The sequence below is a fragment of the Episyrphus balteatus genome, chromosome 1 (assembly GCF_945859705.1).
Source record: "Episyrphus balteatus chromosome 1, idEpiBalt1.1, whole genome shotgun sequence".
NCBI classification, from domain to species: domain Eukaryota; kingdom Metazoa; phylum Arthropoda; class Insecta; order Diptera; family Syrphidae; genus Episyrphus; species Episyrphus balteatus.
The window spans coordinates 23,575,834-23,587,438 of NC_079134.1; positions in this window are offsets into that span (position 1 = coordinate 23,575,834).

Here is an 11,605-nt window from a genome sequence, read left to right on the forward strand (position 1 = left end):
GTCTCTTAATCTTCTTCAGGTGGATTTTTTTTTTTTTTCATTTTTATTTGCTTGGATCAAGTTTGGCATGTTGTAGAGGAATAGGGTGGCGGTATACAGGTGATACGACGAGGTGCTGTAGGTGGGAGGAATGAATACAAATCACAGTAAAAAAATTTAAAAAAAAATATTATACTGTGGCACAAGATGTGAAAAAGAAGAAGAAGATGAGAAGAAAAAAAAAACACAGCATCAACATCTATTGACGATATAGTCTGAGTATCCGTGCCGAGAGGCGGTAAAATTGAAGTTATCTTCTCATTGAAGCTATTTTTTTTTTCGTTGTGTATTTTTTCAAATGTTTACCTATGCCGGGGTTCTGTTGAAGTGTAGCACTCGTTGAAGTATTGCACATCTCTTTGTAGCAGTATTGTCGAGTGGAATTGAGCCCAAAGTAATATTTGAAGAAACAAAAAAAAACATATCATGTAATAGTTTAGGGATAGGTTTTTTTTGTTGTTCCTTCATTCATGCGATTTACGACACTGATGCACTTCTGGAAAATCAGTTTTACTATATTTTGTTTTTTTTTTTTACGCAATTGATGTGGGTTTTTTTTTTAAGGAAAACTGTTGAAGTTGTACAACATGTACATAGTTTTGTTATTAGCTTTGATTTGAGTTAAGCAAACTATTATATTTTAAGAAGTATCAAAGTTTTATAATTTGATGGATTTTTATTTAATAAATTTTCAAAAGTATTTATTAGAATAAATGTTTACTTTTAAAATTTCATAAAAGCTCAATTTACTTATTTAAAGAATTTTTATTGAGAAAAGAACCTTATGGAACAATATTTTGTTTATTCGAAGAACTGAGATTTGGAAAGTAAGATCTTACGTTAATACATTTATTTTATTTAGATTTGGCGCTACTGTGAATATCGCTCTTAAAGCTGAAACCATTCTCGACTCGTTCTTCAACTAAGAATAGCCTAAATAAAGACTTGAGAACATTCGCTTTAAATAAATGAAGTGAATATGATTTTAAAAACTACACATTAAAAATAAAGTAGGTACACTGTGACGTATACGTACTTGTTATGTATTTTTATTTGAATTCTATTTTAAAGCATGTAAAAGAGAATGCAGCATATACCTACAAACAACAAAAGTAATTGCATAGTATTTAAAAGTGGCACTGCTATGTATAAAATAGCAGAATTTTATACTTTTTGAGAGTTACCACAGGTAAAGCTACTATTAGCCTTCTGATTTATTAAAAAATTAACCCTCTGTCGGCACACGGGTGCGAATTTGGCAGGACAACAATAAAAAGTGGTCACAAAAAAGTGTCTTTATAAGGGTTTTTTGGTATTGTGAATACAATATTCGAATTCTTCGGAAAATTCTACATCAATTTCATATGTGATTCTCTATAAAGTAGTGAGACCGAAAAAAGTTCTAGTGACATGAAAAAGTATAAACCAAATTCGCAAAAAAGGTGTGTAGAGGGTTTATATGAACTACAACTTTCAAATTACTTTTAAAAAAAAGTATTTGTCTACAAGATTTGTAATATTTCAAAAATAGTGATTTCTTTAAAGCCTTAAGCAATAAGGTATAGTCCTCACCTTTCCTATAGTAGGCTATGCGAATAACTCTAATTACTGTTTAGAGTTATATTTTGACTTTGTTAATGGGAGAGTTAAGACCTTAAGTAGACTTTCTAGCGACTTATGTTGCTAGATTTTACAAGCTTTTGTGACTTCATCATAAACGTATACCTTTGATTGAATGAAATGTTTTTTTTTTTTTATAACACTTTAAGAATTCAAATTTTCAAAATTTGTGTGTGATTTACACGGCTTATCCTCATTATTATTATCTTATATTTCATACCCATCAGACGTCATTTAACACTATCTTCATATATGTATAATAAATATTTCAACATTGCGTCAATCGATTGAATTTATTTATGAATTTTGTGAATTAAAATCTATAAATTGTTTATGAAATTTATATTATCACAAAACTGTTCACTAATATATTCTAGTAAGTTTGTTATTATTGTTGACGAAAAGAATACCTACTTAACCCTCTGTCGGCACACGGGTGCGAATTTGGCAGGACAAAAATAAAAAAATTACGATTTTTCAAAAAAGTGGTCACAAAAAAGTCTCTTTATAAGGGTGAAAATATATTTTTTCGGAATTGTGAATACAATATTCGAGTTCTTTGGAATATTCTACATCAATTTCATACTTGATTCTCTATAAAATATTGTGACCGAAAAAAGTTCTAGCGACATGAAAAAGTATAAACCAAATTCGCACCCGTGTGCCTACCACGTCACAAAAAAGAGGTGAGCCTACAGAGGGTTAGTGCCAACATTTAATCTCAAATAAAAATTAAAATTAATTTTTTCATTTTAACAACTCGTGTGTAGTTTTAGTGAGATTTCATTGAAATGTAACAGATTGCATCAAAGTCTCATTTTGGAAAAAATTATCTTAATATGTACACACCTTGCACGGGTCACTGACGATTATGCTCCTTATTAAAAATATGTAAATAATGTTTGATTTCTTATATCATAATATTGGTTTCTGATGGATAATAAAATTGATGCCGGAAATCTATGCCTGAACAATATTGTTTTTCCGCCAATGTTTGTGGTGTATGCACAACACAATGACCAATTCCAGGAACACAACATTGACATCACAAATTATTTGAAAAGTCTTTCATTTAGCATCTCTTTCTTTAAAAATGTGTAGGTATATTATTTGTAAAATATTCATACACCATCACAGTCTACACATGCATATTATAGAGCTTATGTAAACAGATTAAAAAATAATATCCCTCCTCCATCATTCAATTCAAACTATTGACACTTTCGATGAATATTCACTCCGATTAATATTGTTATGACACTTTTATTATAATTTTGTTGTTTTTAATCTCCACACCAATTTATTTAAATACCGCATAAGTCTAATAGGTATGTGGTGTACTGGTGGACAGTATTATAGACAATCACCACACAAAGCCGCTTTCAAGTCGAAGATAGCATCTTATGTCTTCTTTGATGTTGCTACATTTTTATTGCCACAACTCTGAGGGAAATATTTATAGAAATGAAAAAAAAAAAAATATATATAACTATTATCGGTAGGTTGGTATGTTTATTTTATATGCAAATCAAATAAAAGCAAAAACCTGATAATAAAAACATTAATTCAATTTGTTTCGATTTGTTGATGCTCATGCTTTATATATCTAGTCTGTATGTTTTTTTTGCCTTATATGTGACATTCGAGAAGTTCAATAAGGGTAAGTTAATCAATTGTTAAAAAAATTAAGGATGAGAATGAAATTTTATATTTGCATTTATAAGGGCGTAGAATTTGAAAGAAGGAGCTATTCAATTACATCATTTAAATTAAAATAATAATGAATTAAAAAGTGGGGAAAACTCACATTCTCAAAAGAATTTTTGATCCAAAAAAAGTATTCACTATTTTCAAGTTTAAACCTAAACCAATAATTTGCTTCAAATCAAATTTCTGTTTTAATGGGTACCAGAGGGGTAGCTAGCCCTTGAGGGGCACTGAATTCCTACAAAAAAAATTGGGGAAAAGGGGGTGGATGGGCGAAAAAGTGGTGTGGGTGTCAACAATCATATTTTTGTACAATTTCAGTCAAAAATAGACCGCGATCGAAAAAAAATTTAATAACAAAAGTTGTAGTTAGTAAAAAAATCTACAGCTTCTACTCAAAAAAAAAAAAAAATTTATCTTTTACAAAAATGTAGTATTCGGATTTTAATAAAACTTTCTTAATTATTTCTTTTTTATAATTTTTAAATATTTCTATTTTTTTTTTTTTTTTTTTGCAAAATATTAGCAAAACATTAGCTTTTGGATTTTTGGCGAATTTAATTTGAATAAGCCAGATTGTCATGGAAAACAAATCAAGGGGCACGGTAGTGCCCAGCCAAGTTCTCTAGCAACTTTGGCACTACACCCTTATTTACAGGAAACAACTCAGGCCATTTTCGACCCCCCTCTAACTTCCACACCAAAGATGCCAGAAATTTCAAACTGGCTACATTTGTTGAGCTCGCCGAACCCAAATTCCTCACAAAATTTCAGCTTCTTACGATGAGTAGTTTCTGAGATATATGACTTCAAAAATCGCGAAAACCGTAACTGACTCACTGACAGATCATCAAAATTATGGAGAACTTCCCGCTATCGTAGAAACTTGAAATTTTACATGGTGATAGGACTTGTGGTGTATACAAAGGAAAAAATCGAAAATTTGAGATTTTCAATTCAGGGGGCGTGGTAACCGCCCATTTTCGCCGAATTTTCATCAATTATTATGGAGCACTTCTGATTATCGTAGAATCTTGAAATTTGGTAGAATGGTAGAGATGGTAGTTTATACAAGGGAAAAAAATTAAAGTTTGAGAGTTTCAGCCAGGGGGCGTGGCAACCGCCCATTTTCACTGAATTTTCATCAAATATAGAGATTTTCAATTCTACAGCCATACCTTGCAAAAAGTAGTGAAATCACAACAAAAACATTACTGTTAAAAAAAGAGCCAAGTTATCCTATGTTGAAATTATGCTGGCACAAAAAGTATTGAGATATAAAAGTGTACCAAGTTCTAAAGCTTGGGTTCAAATTCGTATCAATTAAATTTTGATTGTTTACTTGGCAAATTTTTCAAATAACTTTAAAAATCGGTATTTAAAACAAAAATTGTCAAGTAAGCAATCAAAATTTTATTGATACGAATTTGAACCCAAGCTTTAGAACTTGGTACACTTTTATATCTCAATACTTTTTGTGCCAGCATAATTTCAACATAGGATAACTTGGCTCTTTTTTTAACAGTAATGTTTTTGTTGTGATTATATTTTTCCAACGGATTTTGAATTCAAAAATCAGTATCAGAAACGCTCTAACTTTCAAAATATATCAATATTTAGAAACATAATCATTTTTTCACAAAAGTTTCGATGTGCTAAACTCAAATCAGAATTTGTTCAATATGTTATTAGTTATTCGGGCTGAATTAAATAAACAACTAAAACCCGCTAAGGAGAAACCCAGTTAAGAGAAAAACCCGCTTATCTGAAACATTCTTTCATCCCCGAGTATTTGTCGACCAAATTAACATTAAAATACTCCGCATAAGAGAAAAACCCGGATACCTGAAAAATTTTTCAGTAAAATTTTATATTTTTCATTGAAAAAAAAACTCGCTTAAGTCAAAACATTTAATGACCATTTTTTGAAAACTAGCCAAGAAAATAAATAAAAATATAATTAATTGATATAAAAAGATACCTGGAATAAAGAAGTTTTCTTTTTCTTCGAAAGCTAAACTCCTCAAACTAGAGTTGGTGTGCCTTTTGAACTGGAATCATACTTGCATTTGCATGCGCCTTAGTATCGGAATACTATATGGGTCAAATTTTAATTCAAAAATACTTTTTTTCAAAATTCTGTAAATTAAAAAATCTGAATGTACGAGTAAATTATAGGAAAACAAAAAATTAAATTAACAGCAGCGCCTAGAAAAAAAACCATGTATGTACCAATTCTGGCTAAACTTTCCTAATTACAAAATATGTTTCAAAGAAAACTCTTTTTAAGAGCAGGTGTATGCGACCAATATGTTGACTTTTTTTTTTTCATTTTAATCAAAAAACATATTGGTTCAAGAATTATTATTATGAAACCACTCAGAAAGCAGATGTTTGAATAGATTCGTTGGTTGTTTTTTAACCATCATAATCATCGCATAAAAATTTCAATCACATGATGTTTTTTTTTTCTTTTGGGTTAATCTTTTGCACGAAGAAACCTCTAAAACATCTTCAAGTTCAAGTTCAGACCTCTTTGACGTTCACACACGTATAAAAATGCCCTCCCTTTCTCTAATTGATAAACCAATAGTGAAAAAAATCAAATCAAATTTTGTGGCGTTAATTTGATTAAATTTTTTTTAACATTTTTTTTGGGAACTCAAATTAATATAAAAAAAAACATCATTTTTTAATTGTTTCACTTTTGTGTTTGAATGACCTTTTTGAATAAATTATTTTAGCGGATATATTGGAATGTTATTAAGTCTTTTTCACAAGATCTTCAATTCATCACAATGTGATGATGAAGTTTATAAGACTTTGATTCGTGATTTGATTGAAGAACAAAAAATTTTTAGAAGGGATTAAATTGATGATGTGGGTGTCAGGGGTTATTTACATTATTAATGGATCGATGGATTATGCTAAATTTGTTTGCTCTTTATTGGACAACCATGAATTTTTTTTTTTGTATTTCGGATATAAAAGGTGTGTATGTTAATTTTTTATATTGCACGTGGATTGAAGTGGTTATAAATTGGCTTAATCCCGATATCAAAATATTTATTTCTTTGTGATGAGTTTTGTTTTCAAAACAGAACAAACAAAATTGATATGCATAGAATGTATTTTATGAAGCAAGATTAATTGCATGGTAGATATGTCATGTTTTTAGATTGTTTTGTAAATTAACAAAAAAAAGTTGCATATCGTCATCCTTTTTTTGAGGGATTTAACTTTGTTTTTAATTTTCAAGGAAAGTCAATAAACTGCCAAGATTTGTTGATAAAAGGATTTATTCGAAGTTCTTGAAGTTTTTTTTTGTTCTTCCATAATAAATAAGTGAACGCCACGACACAATGACAACTCGGAAATTGGATTTGAATGAGTTTCTTTTTGTTTATTTATCCAAGTGAAACAGAGTATAGAAGGTTAAAAATTGGTGTGTATGTGTTTTAAGAAGTAAATAGTACCTACATGTAAAGCCAACCCCACTGAGGAAAATCGGATAAGATTTAAGCAAGCTAGAAAGACCAGCAACGCCCATATTCGACGAATCAAATTTTTGCATGAGCAAAAATTAAGACAAAAAATACTACAGTTTCCCACAGGTAGTAAAAATTTTTGGTCATTTGTGAAAAATATTCGAAACTCTACAACATCTTCGGTTCCAACGCTCGTTTACAATGACACTCCTTTTGTTAGTTCTTTTGAGAAAGCCAACCTTCTCGTCAGGCAGTTCGCTGCCAATTCAACGTTAACAGAAAGTGTCATGACTCCCCCTTCACTTGAGCGAGTAAATAGTTTTATGGGACCTATCGTTTTTCGTACTCGTGCAGTGGCAAGAGTTCTTAAAGACCTTGACATACACAAATCCGCTGGCCGTGATAGTATCCCTCCCATAGTTCTGAAGAGGTGTTCTTCTACCCTGGCAAAACCACTGCGTAAGCTTTTCCATCTGTCCTACTTTACAGGTCTCTTTCCGAGTGGATGGAGAACAGCATTTGTCCAGCCTGTCCCCAAAAAAGGCGAATCTTCTTCACCCTCTAACTATCGTCCGATTGCACTTACGTCCCTTCTTTCTAAGGTCATGGAAACGCTGATTAATTTCCAGCTTAAGAAATATCTTGAAGAACGGAAGCTTCTCTTCTTCTTAATATCAACACAGTGCGAGCGTTAGGAAAAGAGGGAGGGGTTTATAAGGAGAAACCGATGCACATTAGTTTTAAAGTTCTGGACATTAAAATGGGAGGGAAAAACTGAGCCGGGTAATGCATTCCACATTCTCGTAGTGCGACTAAAGCAAGAATCGCTGTATTTGACGGTACGTCCGAAATTGGGTTCAAGTGTCAACTGATGGGCATTCCTTGAAGTACGAGTATCACGGTTAAATTGTTTAAGGGGAGGAATGCAGCTAGCTATTTCATTAGAACATTTTTTAAAAAAGTACCTATAAAATAAGGACAGGCATGATACATTCCGGCGGTGCTCAAGAGGTGGGATTGTACCAGTAATGGACCTATCACCTATCATTTTAAAAGCTCTATTTTGAATTCTATCCAAATAACTCAAGTGGGTCTTAGGAGCACCAGCCCAGATATGGGAATTATACTCGAGTTTTGGACGAATATATGCTTTATAAATTATAGCCAGATCAGAAGGGGTGAAACCTAAGCATTTCGCAGAGTTTTTGGCTACATCGAATATGTGCTCATTCCACAAAAGGTGGTTTGTAATGGACATACCTAGAATCGAAAGCTGATCAGTTTCCTCGATGCAAGTACCACTCATGGATAGTGGCAAAGGAGGAAGGTTTCGTTTTAATGATAGTAAGCAGCATTGTGTTTTAGAAGCATTAAATTCTACGCGGTTTCTTATTCCCATTGGACAATGCATTTGAGATCAGAATTTAATGAGCTTATCATATTTTGCCGTTGGAGTTCCACATCCGAAGGACATGGGTGTGAATCTTCAAACGAATATGAAAAGCTGAGGGTACTATCATCTGCGAAACAATTTAATGGATTAGAAGTTTCAGAGAGCAAATCATTAATGAAAATGAGAAAGAGAGTCGGAGACAAAACGGAGCCCTGGGGCACACCAGCGTTTATATTGTGGGTTTCAGACTTGAATGCATCCAAAACGACTTGAATTGAACGGTTCGAAAGGTAATTTCTAATCCAACGAAGAAGAGATTCATCAATACCGAATGCAAGCATTTTCGATAAGAGAGCTTGATGCCAAACTCTATCAAATGCCTTTGAAATATCAAGCGCAACAATCTTACTTTCTCCAAAACGATGTAAAGATTTGTTCCACTGATCGGTGAGATAGACCATCAAATCACCAGTGGATCTATTGCTACGAAAGCCATACTGCCGGTCATTAAGAAGCTTCCGTTCTTCAAGATATTTCTTAAGCTGGAAATTAATCAGCGTTTCCATGACCTTAGGAAGAAGGGACGTAAGTGCAATCGGACGATAGTTAGAGGGTGAAGAAGATTCGCCTTTTTTGGGGACATATTAAGGGTACCCAAAACCCCTTTAGTGCGCGCAGATTATAAAAAAAAAAGACTATAAGCTCAACAATTTAAAAAATTTAATTTTTTGACACATACCCAACTTTTAGACATCAATTTAAAGCATGTATTTTTTTTAACAAAATGCTGTTTTAACAATACATTCTAAAATAATATTTATTTCAAAACCAAAGATGTACCTATATTTTATGAAAATCGGTTAAGAATTTAATCAGAAAAAAAAATTAAACATAGGCTAAATTAATGTCGAAGTTGGGTAGGTATTTGACAAAAAAAAAGAAATTTTCGAAACTGTTCAGATTATATAGTTTTGGCTGTTTTCTTTCCAGAAAAAAAACAGAAGAAATTTTTGTTTTATTTGGAAATTTTTGCATCTACAGTTGAAACTCGATTAACCGGAATGGTCGGGACCGAGCCCATTACGGATAATCGAAAATCCCGGATAAGAGAACTTTTTTTTTTCAAGAAAAAATTTATATGTTTTTAAGTTTTTATTAAAAAATAATAAAAAAAAAAAACAGAAAACAATTAAAAAATTATTTCATAAACGTAACAATTCATATTTTTGTTTGAACATACATTACAATATCACGAGAACTTTAAGGAAAATTAAAAAATTGTTGCATGTTTAGGTTTTTTTTTATTACCACCGGGTTTAGCTGGACAAAAAAAGCGCAGTCAGGGCTTAGCAATTTACATGTTACATGCAGCAACACCTTAGCCCCTTGGGCTTAGTTGTCAAGCCCGATGATATCCCTGGGCTTAAAGGTAGAACTATAATTGCCTGAAGCGTCCGATTCAACGGAGGGGAACAGCGCTTCCAACCGCACTCGACGGATGAAAGCTTATCAAAAATTCAAAGAAAACAACAACAAAAACGTAGGATTTGACATAAGCTTCCGACTGCTTCCTCCAATTATAATTCTGGGTTAATTTTTTGAACAGTTTTAAATCTGTGGTACTAAACTAATTTTTTCATAAATTGTTTAGAATTGGTTTACAAACGGGAAAACTGACGTTTCAAATGACAAAATTTATTTAACTAGTTTTGCTAGCATACATTTTTGTATCTCTTTGTACATACAAGAAAAATACAAGAAAACCCGAAAGCGATAAATATGAAAACTCTAAATTTTCTTTGTGTCTGCTGATTTCAGAACATTCAATAAGCAGTGCTGCCAAGATTTCCGGTTAAGCCCCGAGGCGTTTTTGTTTTTCTACAGCTTGTCCCGGGTTTTTATTCAAGAAATCCGGGACGTATAAGTGTCCCGTATTTTGTAATTTGTCCCGTGATTGTCCCGTATTTGAACATTCTCGAATTTTTGTATTCAATATTTTAAATACTTTGTAAAGAAAATAAGAAAACATTGGGTGGAAATTAAAATTTTTCTAATTTTTCGGATAAAGCATTAGTACATTGCTGAAGCAAAACGAAAATTTTTCTAAGTCTCCAAAGTCAAAAAACTTTTGCTGCAAGAAAAATTGCCTGGACAAATAATAAATGAGAGTGACAAACTATTAAAAATTCTCCATAATCTAGCACAGGTAAGAATTTCGTTACCTAAGCTGCGTATTGTGCAACGAAAAGCAAAATTTGGTGCTGGTTTTGTATGAAAATTTTCGTTTCGTCTCTAGACTAGACCAATTATTTAGTTCCAGCTTCTGTTTGTCGGGTTGCTACACCAGGTAAAATGTTTCCGAATAAAGAACAACATATAGAAGAGTAAAGAACCCAGATAAGTTTCAAAACTTTTAAGGACATGTTAAAAGTTTTGTTAAAGATCATACCTACAATTTCAAAATCATTTAAAATAAAATTAAAATGTTAAAAAACAGCTCTCCCGATTTGATTAAAAAAATATTTTTTTAAGAAGTTTTTGACAGACATTATTATAAAACCCTTTTCTTGATTTCTGATTTCGTAAACGACTTAAATGATTTCAACAAAATCCCCATAAAATCGTTTAGGAAATCTTGATAAGGAAAAATTATGAAAACTCATTAAAAATTTTTTGTTTGAAAAATCAATATTTTCAAAACGATCCAACGAATTTTTTATCTGTCCCGGGTTTCGCTTCCAGAAATATGGTCACCGTACATATAATTCATAAAAAATATTGTGATTCCTAAAAAAAATGTTGTTCGGTCTGAAGTAACCCCCCGAAATGAAATCCTAGCTACGGCTTTGAGACTAGCAACAGTAGTTCATGCGATACGAGTGCATAGTTCCTTAAATGAAAATTGCATTGAAATATTTGCTTCCTTTAGACCTTAAAGATTTAATTTTCTGCACCTTTAATATGCTCATGGTCACATTACAATCTTCGAATTTACTCTTGATATAATTTTGTACGTACTTATGTGAAAAGTATAAAAAAGCTATAATTCCGTTTTATTTTTGAGTTGCCATTTGACGGTTACATTTTAACTTGCATTTGACCATGACTTTTTTGAATCCAAAAGAAACTCATCATAAACAACTTCTGCTTGCTACTGAAATAGACCATTAATGTTTCAACCATAATATATTATATTTTTAATGGGATTCCCACCATCACATAAATATGCTCATATTGGACTAAAGTAAATTAAATTCTTGACACTTAGAACAAGTTTCTCAGAAATTATTGCAACTTTCAACTTGTGCTTACGTAATCGAAACGACGACGTTATCTTCTTCAAATATTTGTCAAATAA